Raw genomic sequence first — 11,965 nt, forward strand, 5'->3', positions numbered from 1 at the left:
AGCTGTTAACATTTTTTCTATAGTAATTGTGGAGGGCAGGCATTTATTGCTATTATTCATCTTCTCTGTGTTCAGTCACCCTGAGGCTACATTTCCAGATCCCCTCTCTTCCATTTAGAAAGGAACACAGACAACTTCTCTAGTGACTGGACCTGCAGAAACCTCACCCCATTTTCAGTGACCCTCTTAGTGTGGCTTTGGGTACCTCTGGGGGCAGCGGACCTATATTACAGCACAAGGTGAGTCCTTTCAATGTGACTGAGGAAAAAGTGAAGGACCAGATGGAAGAGAAGAGTGCAGCAGAGGGCCTCCAGGATGAGGGGCCCTCCTGACAGGAAGGAACAGGAAGTCTGTGGTACCACAGTGAGGGCAGTGGTTCAGTAACTGAAGAACAGAGTGAACCAGAGGGCAGAGACTTACAGCCAGGCAATGCTGGAATTCCACATCAATGGGCCCAGGTCAAGGCCTGAATGAGTCTTCACTTTCTCTTCACCGTTTTCACAGCTTGCTCTAATTTCAGTAGATTCTGGATCAGCATTTGAAGAGTCCTGGCATGGGGTGAGGAGGGTTAAAACACTGGCTAATTTGTAGAGTACGTGTGCCCTGTAAATGCAGAAAATGAATCCAAGGTCAGAGTCCAGAAGAATGGCTGCAATCGTGTTCACAGTTGAAAGTTAGGTCTGGAGGCCCAAAAGTCAGTACTGGTCCAAAATGAACCAGTGAACATGGTGATCTGAAAGCCAGTCTGGCAGGTGGCAGATGGTACGCATAAGAAAATATGCAGGTCCTGTGCCACGGCCCTGCCTCATCCAATAACAATGGGCATCCCTTGGGAGTGAGGGTTCTGTACAGAACGTGTCTGTCTTCTTCCTCAGAAGCTGTGGAAAGCAGAGGCATTATAAGGAAGCTATTGCTAGTTGCTCATCTTATTCCACCATTCATGATCCCAGGTTCCATGACAGAATCTCAAGATGGCACAGTTCAATTGTCAGAGAACTCACTAAGAGATAGACCTAACAAACAAAACAATTAGAAAGAAAAAAAAACTGGCTGCTGAAGTCAGCTGTAGTTGGCTATCAAGAGCTGAACACTGTCTAGAGCACAAAATGATCTTGTGGGACCAGAAGGAGATCATAGACCACATACAGAGTCTGGACTAAGTCATCTTCAAGGTCTTCATCCTCCTTCATACTCAACCCCTTTTCTAGCAGGCCTGACTCTGTCCTGTATGATCCACACCATCTGAAAACAGGCCTCAGCATCAGTTCTACTCACAGGCAGCACCTCTGAGACCCACAGTCAACCTCCTCCTTGGGTTCTACACCTCTCAGCCTCTGGGTCTCTCTGCCCTGCTACGATCTCGCTACATCCTTGACCTGACACCAGTAGAGCTCCAGTTTCGCCTACTGCTCCCTGTATCCACTCTCGGCATGATTAGGATTTTCAAACTCCCTCTAGCCCAATAGCTGCTCTGGATTGGCAAATACATTCTTTCTCAAGCCTGTTCTAACCTTTGCATTTTGGCGTCTTAGCAGAGCCTCCACGGGCTGCATGCAGCTGATTGGGGTTTAGCCAGCCCCAGAAGAAGACGAATACCCGCTTTATCTTAGCTGTTTTTTCTGTTGCTGTGACAAAAATACCCCCACAAAAGCAACACACGGGGAATAGTCTCTTCTGGCTTGCAGCTCAAGAGGGATACAGTCCGTCATGACAGGAAGCCGTGGTCGCAGCAGCAGGGGCAGCTTGTCACACTGCACCACAGTCCAGAAGCCGAGAGTCAATAAGAAGTGGGACTGGGCTGTAAAAACCTCCGGGCTCAGCCTCACAATCCTCCACCCTCTAAAGATCTCGCATTCCCGGTGTGACCGGCTAGAAGCCAAATGTTCAAACATATTGGCCTAGGGGGAACATTTCGAGTTCAAAACACAGCACCAATGGAGGGAGAAAATGATGGAGTAGATACAGAGGGGAAAAGGACAGATGTTGGGTAAGGAGCAGTAGCCAGAGGGAGAACTCACATTCTGAGATCTCTGATAAGCATTTCCTAACTTCAGTTGCTCCACTGGGAAGTTAGAGGTCATTTTTTTTTCTAAGCTCAGATGAAGACAGTCTTTGGCTTGAAGTACTTTGCGATCACAGTCTTCCACATTCCAGGAGAACCATGTAGGCACCGCGAGGCTGAGGTGTGACTGACAGTGAAGTACAGAAGAGACTGACATTAATAAAGCCAGAAGTTCAGACCGTGATCTCAGCTCAGCCAGAGCTGCATGTCTGGAGCCACCTTACTGCCCAGCTTCATTTGTGGCTTTAGAGATTCAGAAGCAGTGGGAACGCTGAACTCCAGGTGACTCCCAGGTGGCTTTTTGATCAAGGGAAAATTCATCTCTCTCTCTCTCTCTCTCTCTCTCTCTCTCTCTCTCTCTCTCTCTCTCTCTCTCACACACACACACACACACACACACACACACACACACACACACACACACACACACATCTGTACCAGGCTTTTTCCTTAGGGCCACCAACCAGCTCCCAAATCATGACACAGAGACTTATTATTAGTTATGAAGGCTTGACCTAGCTTAGGGTCATTTCTGGCTAGCTCTTTTAACTTAAATTAACCTGTTTCTCTTTATCTACCATTTGCCTCAGGCTTTTTAACCTTCCTTACTTCTGTATATCTTGCTTTCACTGCTTCTCACGTCTGTCTGTCTTGCGGCTGCCTGGCCATCCCCAGACATGTCCCTCTCCTCCTTCTCTTTCTTCCTTTCTCTAGGGCCTAGTTTTCTCCTCCTATTTATTCTCTCGGCCCGGCAGCCCCGCCTATCCCTCTCCTGCCTAGCTATTGGCTATTCAGCTTTTTATTAGACCAATCAGGTGCCTTTGGCAGACAAGGTGAAACAGATGCAATATATCTTTACATAATTAAACACACATCCTCACATCATTAAACAAATGCAGCATAAACAAATGTAACACAGCTTTACATAGTTAAAATAATATTCCACTATACATGTCCTTAAACTGTCTAAACTCAAGGACAGTTCCCTTCGTCATGTTCCATGATGCCTGAAGAACACTCTGTGCAGCAAGGACCTTCGTAAACTGTGTTAACGAGAGAAATTTCAAAGTCAAAACATTTGGTAATGATGAGACTCTGAGCCATATACCAAATATAAACATTTTTGAGGTCCCTCCCAGGGGTGTAGTCTCAGAGGTTCCCATCTACCTCTTCATTGGTAAGGTCCAATAAGTCAAACAAAGGACTCTATCAAGTCCTGTACCTCCTGCATGCACTTTTTTACTGAGTGTACATAATGAAGAACATGGATGGTTAACTGGCAGTCACTGCCAATGTGCAGCCCCTGGAGGTGCGGAAATGTACGGCTTGACCGGAGAAGGTGGTGGTAAGAGTGAGGCAAGCAAGCACACACAAGAACTATGTCAGGTGTGCACAGGTGGCTGGGCTGTTGCACCTGTTGCTGAGCACCTGTTGCTCTTGCAGAGGACCTGGATTTGGTTCCCAGCACCCACATGGTAGCTCCCAACTGTGTGCAAATCCAGTCTCAGGGGATCTGACACCCTCTTCTGGCCTCTATGGGCACTGCACCCACACGGTGCACATACGTGGAGGCAAAACACTCAAAAACATAAAATCAAATAAATAAATCTTTATTTAAAAAATTAAAAATTATGTATTTTCCCTACTCTATCAAACTGTAGAAAAGCCAAATCTTCCATCTCCTAGAGACTCCCATTGATAAAGATTTTCAGAAAGTGTCATTCTGGGACTCCCACTATTTGCTTCAAATTTCATAGGTCAGACACAAGTGGGTCCCCTCTTCCTTATCTCCTCCTGTGGTCTCTTCATCACTGGGTATCAGCAAAGACTTCTAACTTCATAGGTCTGTGGACCCACTCTCCCTTGGAAAGAGCATGGGCGATCTCAGGAGACATTTTTCATCAGGGTTTGCCCAGGATTTTGGCTAGTCCCACTACATTCCAGATTCCTAGGGCTCAACTGAAAGCTTATGTGAACAGAAATCCTTCTAAGCAGGGGAGAATCAAGATCCTCAATCTAAAATATTATTGTCTTCCTTGGTAAACAGATAGGTTATCCTTTGTAAACAGACTGAAAGATATACGGGAGGGAATAATGAGCTGAAAAGTCAGTCTTCAGATTCCCTAATGGTTGTAGTCTGTAATAAATGTGTGGGAATGAGACATAACCTTTTCCCCAGAGAAAAACGTCTGCCATTTTCACCAACCAGATGTGATCCGGTCTCCAAGAAAGAGTTGCCTTATCTTACAAAAAGCCACAAGGACAAGCATAAAGGACCAGGGAGAGGACTATATTTTTGAGCTGAATGGCCACAAACATTCCAAAGAATAAACTTGAATTTTCCCAACAGAAGTCAACTGCAAACCCTTTGGCAGTTCATAGGGAACGGTCCCTCAGAAATGTCTGACCTTTGCTGCACTTCATATGCGGTGTTAACACGGAGCCTGAAAGATGCACATCTCTTCCTGTTTTGTTTTAAGACCAGGCTCAGGACACCGGGTACAGCTCTGCTGCTGGCTTTTGAGCTGTCCTCACTCTGCCCTCAGAGGTCTGCCGCCAGCGGAGCCAGACAGAAATATTCTCCAAGCCTAAGAATGCCCAGGAACCAACAAACCTAGGTGGTTCCTAAGCTTATTTCCTGTGTTCAGATTCTGGAGTGGAATCCCAGGTTGGCCTGGCTACAAAGGCTGGAAGGTAAGAAAGGTGAAAAAATTCTGGAAAATGTTTCCAAGTTTTCTGTTTACTGGGCAGACGACAAGCCAATAACTGTTTGGAGGAGCTGGCCGACTGGCGGCTTTTTTCCATAAATCTCCAAAGAGCAGCGTCTGGCCTAAGGGAGGGAGATTTGAGGTGTGGAATAAGAAGGGAGAAAAGTAAAAGGTGATTTATTGGGGCCCTTGGCAATTCAAAGCTGGAGTGCATGGCAAAGCCAAAGCTATCCGCTACTGTAGTTGGAAATTAGCCAAGAAGAAGGTCAGAGCTGTGAAGAATGGAGATGTCATTTGAGAAGGAAACTGAAGGTACAGGTATAGAAACAACCGACCCAGCTGAGAAACCAACCCAGCTGAGAAACCGACCCAGCTGAGAAACCGACCCAGCAACCTGCTGGGACAGAACGAGAGGGAGTGGGGAGAGAAAGAGAGAGAGAGAGAGAGAGAGAGAGAGAGAGAGAGAGAGAGAGAGAGAGAGAGAGAGAGAATATGGGAGTGGTTGTATCATGAGAGAAGATTTAAGGGGCAGAAGAAGGCCTCTTTCCTAATTTGTTATGGAGGAGGAAGAACAATGTCTACAGTAGATACAATAGCATGTCTGGGAAAGGGAAGGTCAACCTGTTAGAATGGCAAAGGGGACCAGAGGTGCGACAATGCTGAATCAAAGTACCTGGCCGAAGTGTGAAAGAGGAGGCAAATCTTTTACTTTCTCTTAATTCACAAAAATTCACAATCAGTCAGAGCCTCATGTTTTACAAGTCCTCTGGGAGAAAATGTGTGGACCACTGAAAAGGATGCCCTTGCAGGCCCCAGATGTGAGGATGCCCTGCAGGCCCCAGATGTGAGGATGCCCTGCAGGCCCCAGATGTGAGGATGCCATGCAGGCCCCAGAAGAGCTTGAGATGAGGATAAGATGTGACTCTGAATCACACAGGTTCATGGCCCTTTTATAATCAATGAAGAAGTGATCAGGATTTAGCCAAATACCATTGTCCACCAACGAAAGATGCATTCATGTGTCTCTCAGCAATGTAGTAAAGGATGCCGACTTTGGAGATAAAGAAGCAGAACTCCCTTTTTGTGTGTGTAAAGAAACAGCAGCACCAAGCCTGATGATGGAGTTGAGTCAGTACCAAGGGTCTGGCACTGCGGCACCAAGATCGCAGTTGGTGGTCTTTACAGTTTTCTTTCTTCCCTTCCCTCTTTCCCTCTCAGAGAGAGAACACTGGGGGAAAGAATCTGGGTGAAGGGTGGGGGGTAAGTGGTGGCTTTGCTTATTGCTTTTTCCTATAGAAGTTTGTAAGTAATGGGCAAGGGGGATAGAGAGGAGAAGCTGAAGACTGGATGCACAGAATTCAAACAAGTTTTTAACGTTTTATTTGTGTGTGTGTGTGTGTGTGTGTGTGTGTGTGTGTGTGTGTGTGTGTGCGCGCGCGCGCGCGCGCGCGCGCGCATGAGCTCTTCTGGGCATCAAACCCAAGGCCTAGCACTTGCTAGGCAAGCACTCTACCACTGAGCATCCCCAGCCCAAGTTTTCCATTTCTGTGTTTTACATTTCAGGCACTAAATTTATGGCCTCTGGCTTGAAGTAGAGCATCCCTCACAATGTCTGAGCACCATGAGAGAAATGCCAGTCAGAACAGCAGAGGAAAGCTCTGAAGGACAAGCGGTTTGCCAAGAAAGACAAGGAGCAGAAAGATGATCCGTAAAGTACACACAGAAGCAACCGAGAGCCAGGCCAAAGCAACGCTAACAAACCCGGATCGCTGTGTTCCTCTGTCATAGCATGGGCAATGGGAGACAGAGCTACAGGCCTGGGTGGAAACTCTGATCTCAAAGTTTCACCAGAACTGGCTGAAATGGATCTTGGTATTGGGAATATGGTAAGCATGCCGAGGAGAGAAGACAAAATAGTTTTAGGCCCAGACAGTGCTCTGTGTTGCCTGCGGCGTGGCATGGGACATATCTCACGGGAGGCGACTGTCAGAGCCTCCTTGAGGAACCCTGGGAGCCAGGACTGGAGGGATAGGAGCTGCACAGCATGAGGAGATGAGTTCAGATCCCAGTACCCACTTGAAAACAAAAGGAAGCCACGTAGCGGCCACACCAGAGCTGTGAGCTGGAGCAGAGAGAGGAGGATTGATTGCTGGGCTTGCTGGCGGCCAGCTTAGCCCAGGTGCCATAAGAGAACAAGCCAGTGAGTGATACCTCAGGTCGCCTGGCATCTTTCTGTGGTCTCTTGCCCATGCTTACACGTACATGTACCTGCATACACTGCACACAAATACACTGCCCACATATCTCACACATGCATATATACGGACATACCCCCACACACGACAAACAAGGGAGCCATTCCCTGGTTGTAGGCATACAGTCTGCTACAATAATAGCTATTGGAACAAATTTCCACACATTTAGTTATTTATGTTCTAAGACGAGATTAAGTGTGTTTTTTAAAAACTATGTTATAATTCTGAGGTTTGGGTTTTTTGTCTGTTTGTTTTTAAGTCTGAAATGGGTCTTACGGGACTAAAATCTAGGTGTTAATAAGCCTGCATTCTTCTCTGTAGAGATTCTAGAAAGGAACCTGTTTCTTTCTTTGTTTGTTTTGTTTTGTTGGTGCTGTTCTGCTTTGGGCTTTTGTCTTTGCCAGGGTTTGAAAGTCTCATGCATTCCTCAGCTCATGGACCCATTCCATCTTGGAAGCTGAAACTTTCCCATCACATCCTAACACTCTTCTTTCCCTCTTCTTTCTCTGAGGACCTGGTAATCACATTGGGGTCACCTGGATTGTCCAGGATAGTCTCTCCATTTTAATCACAGACACAACTTTAAAGCTCCTTCGTCATAAAACAGCATTTTTCCCAAATTCCAGGAATTGGATATAGACATCCATGGGGGCTATGATTTTGCCTACCACATCTGCCAGCAACTCATAGTTGAGTCTCTTACCAAGAGTTATCTTTGGCCGAAGGCAGCTGCCTCAGTGAAGGGTGTGTCCTAGAGGAAAGTAACAGCCAAAAACTGGTTGATTGACAGTCAATGGCCCAGTTCCTTCACTTAGATCTGAGGCACCCTTCGCTCTCATGGGCCAAGTAAAACCACTGCTAGAAATGTACTGTAAAAACCCGGCCCCTTTCTCTGTCTAATTATGTCCCTACACCCTCCAAGATTCTGTTCTTTAAGTCTCTAAAACTATTATCATGTTAATGAATCTCTGCCTTGGAGTGTTTCCTGGGAAACTCAGGCTACAATGATGGCTATCAGAAGTGGTCTCAGAAAGCTGAGTCTAAAGTGATGTTCAGGAGCTGTATTGTCCGTGGGTCCATAAACTACAGAGACTCCATCCCTCATGAGAAGTGTAGCATGCACAGCTCTCGTGTGCACTGGTGCACATGTTACAACAGTCATCAGGGATGCAGCAGGATGGGATCCAAGCAGAAGGAATTGGCCAAAGGATGCACAGCTCCAGCCATTGAGCTATTCCGAGGGAACCACAGTGCCTGAGCACTAACTATCAGGGAGTTAGGAAAGGCAGCAAAAATCTAAGGCAATCAATTGTGAGCTGATGTCAAAGTGTGAGAGCCCGAAAAGGAGACTGACCTTTTGCGACCATATGGCGGACTCATCTGAGATATGGCATCTGGTTTAATTGCAAGTAAAGAAGAGGTGAGAAAAGGTTGAGTTTTCAATTCCAGCTGAGGATGTGGTTGGGGAAAGGGGAGACCCTGAGAGTCTAGATGGGAATAGTCTGAAATGATGCACTAAAAGGTCTTGAACCCCAAAGCCATATGTCCTTCCAGTAACTTACTCACCCCTGTTCAATGGTAATGCCCCACCTTTCTTTAAAGATAACACAGGAGTCACTTCTGGAAAAAAAACACAGCCTCCTTCAGGATCTAGCCCCAAAGGGTCACCTTACAAACCAACTAAGTGGGCTATGAGAAGAAGAGACAAGACCCAAACAGGACTTCAGGTACCAGCCGGCTTGTACCAGCAGATATCAGGAAGCTGCAAAGCAGAACTAGAGGCTCAGTGGATGAAGAGAATATAGGTTATAATTATGCATGAGGAAGAGGATCCCCTACGGGTGGAGGCTCTGGCCGGGTGTCATCACCTATAAGCACCAGGCAGCTAGTGCTAATATTCTGCAAGGATGTCTCTTGCAAACTAAGCAACAGCAATGGCATACAATAAGAAAAAAGATTAAGCCAGAACTACCATAATAGCTTATGGGAGGGAAACTGGAATGAGCCCGGGGGGGGGGGGGGTACATACAGGGGAACCTAGAAAAGTAACCATCCAATTATGTTCTATGGGAATTCAAGAGGGCATTGCATCCACCACAGCAACAAGAGAATTAGGAACAGGACAAGACACTCCATAGGTACAGTTCACAGTAGAGTGGGCTGGACATTAAAATAAAGAAATTGTTAATTACCCAGGGCTAGGGAAGTCATGAATCTTTCACTGTACTAAAGTAGCATAATCCCTAACTACATTCTAAATATTTGTCCTCATACCTATATATAAGTGCAGTCCTCACCACTCATCAAGGTCTCTTGGCAGAGATAGAGACAGAAAACTACAGCCAATCAAAATGCAGAGTTGTGGAGCCCAGTTCCAACAGATACATCTACAATACAACTCCCACACCTAAGGCTCTAGGATCATTGTGGAAAGGTCAGAGAGAAAGACTGTAGGAGCCAGAATTTGCTGTGAGACTGCATCTTCTAGGAATGTCAGACGCTACACCCATAAAGTCTCACAACATGGCTGCCTAAACATGAGCTGAACAAAGACAACAGGATAGACATACCAGCGTGGGTGTGGGGAAAGCCCAGGAGGCCTCAACCCCACACAAAGAGCTAGAAGCAACTCAGGAATGCTGACAGTGGGAGAAAGTCTTCCCCAGAGACAAGCGCACCAACTAGTTGTCCAGTTCCTAATGGCCAGCCCTGAAACCGTAAAATACAAGCAACATCATATGGACTGAGCACGGTGTACTTAGGTGTGTGTGTGGGTGTGTGTGTGTGTGTGTGTGTGTGTGTGTGTGTGTATTCGAGTAACAATTAATGTAAAAAGGTCATGAAATTGAAAGGGAGCAACGAGGTGTGTGGGAGAGGATTTGGGGGAGGAAAGGGAAGGGGAAATGATGTAATCACATTATTGTTGGGTCTGGAGGAAACTTGGGACAAATGGTTAACTGAGGTGCCTGTTAAAGCCGTATCAGAGCTGACCCTGGCCACCAGGCTCTCCCAGCATCCCCCAGCATCCCCCAGCATCCCCCAGCATCCCCCAGCATCCCCCAGCATCCCCCGGCATTCCCCAGCATCCTCCAACATTCCCCAACATCCCCCAGCATGCCCCAGCATCCCCCAGCATCTCCCAGCATCCCCCAGCATCTCCCAGCATCCCCCAGCATCTCCCAGCATTGTGAGTACCTGTCACAGAGTCCTGGCTCCTCTCAGCACTTCTCACCCTTACCCCAAACGTCTCCAGCCCCTGAGCTTCACTTCCCTTCCACCAGCCTCTCTTTCCCATATTACTTGGCCATTTTGGCCATATGCTCTCTTGGCCTCCTTGTCCACTCGCTCTTCTCGGTTCTTCTCCCTCTCCTGGCCTCCTTTCTTGCCCCTCTCTCTTTTCTTTCTCACTCTCCTATTCTCTCCCTCCTTTCGTGGCCCAGTCTATTCTGCTGGCCATGGTCAGTCTGGACTCTTCCAAATGCCTCTGGCTGTTTTTTCCCTCACATCTACAATAAAAACCTCCTCCTCATCCACACCTAGGAGCGGTCATGTCTTCATTACCATTCAATTACAATTTCAAAAAAAAATAAAAAAGAATTTAAAATTTAATAATAAAGGGGGAGAGTCGTAATCACTTGTCGAGTTTCCAGAATTGACTAGTTTTATATATTCCTCCTTGTGACTGGAGAATCAGCCGGATATCCTGCAGGACCAAGTACATAAGGTTTGCTTCAGTTCCCTAAAGGGTCTGGCGGCCATTTATCCAAGAAGCTGTATCTTGAGGAAAAGGAGTCTGTGTGTTGAGGGATACAGGAGCCAAGATGACCTGAGTAGCTGGGGAAGCAAGGAAGCATCACAACCCTCTTGTGAGAGTGAGGACACCACGGGAACAGATAAAGGCATAAGAAGGAACACAGGCCATACATAAGTTTAAAAAAACCAGAACTAGCAAATCTGCAGTTAGATAAAGCAACAAACAGAGAGAGCTCAAAGAACGAAAAGTGTAACTGAGGAAGGAAATGTTACGACAGATGATGCGGAAGTGCCCAGGGCCAAAGGGTCTTCTAGAAGCGAACATGCACCAACTAACCAGATGAACTAAAAGAGACAAACTCCCGGGAATACACAACCAGCCACAACTCAACTCTGAAGAAACACATCTGTCTAGATGAACAATAAACAAGAATATTATTAACTCAGTCATCAAAAGCCTCCCCCCAAGAAAAGCCCAGACACAGATGACATCATGAAGGAGCCCTAACAAACATGGAGAGAATTGGGCCCTACCCCCAGTCATTATCAAGCTCTTCCAAAACAGTGAAGAGGGCAAAATATTTATGGGTTCATTTTCTGAGGCCAGTGTTACCCTGACAACAAAGCTAGTTAAAGACACTTACAAAAGAATACAGACTAATATCTCTCTCTGGTGAATATAGACGTAAAACTTCTTAATAGCACACTAAATAATGATATGCCAGAGTCAAGTTCAACTGCCATGCAGGGGACAAGGATGGCCCAACTGGCAGGTGCAAATCAATCAAGGACACACCTCAGGAACAACCAGCACAAGGGCCAGAATCACAATCACCTCTCTAGAGGCAAAAGGGCAATGGGAAAATTCAATCTCCTTTCACGATGAGCACTCCTAAAAAAAGTGTATGTAGAAGGAATATGCTTGAACATAATAAAGACCAGATACAAGGAGCCCACAATTAACGTCATACTCAACAGCGGATAATGACCTCATCATACTCCACAGTGGATGGTGTCTTTGTCACAAAACACCACGGTTCTGCTTCCACTACCCAAGCCCTCACCCTCATCCTCCCACAGGTGTCCGGGTGCCCCCAATAAAGTCGTGTGCACAGATTTCTACCCTAGACTCTGTTTTGTGAAGAATAAACATAATACACATAAAATTCCATTCAAAACACCTATAC

The sequence above is a fragment of the Peromyscus maniculatus genome, chromosome 4 (assembly GCF_049852395.1).
Source record: "Peromyscus maniculatus bairdii isolate BWxNUB_F1_BW_parent chromosome 4, HU_Pman_BW_mat_3.1, whole genome shotgun sequence".
Taxonomy (NCBI): domain Eukaryota; kingdom Metazoa; phylum Chordata; class Mammalia; order Rodentia; family Cricetidae; genus Peromyscus; species Peromyscus maniculatus.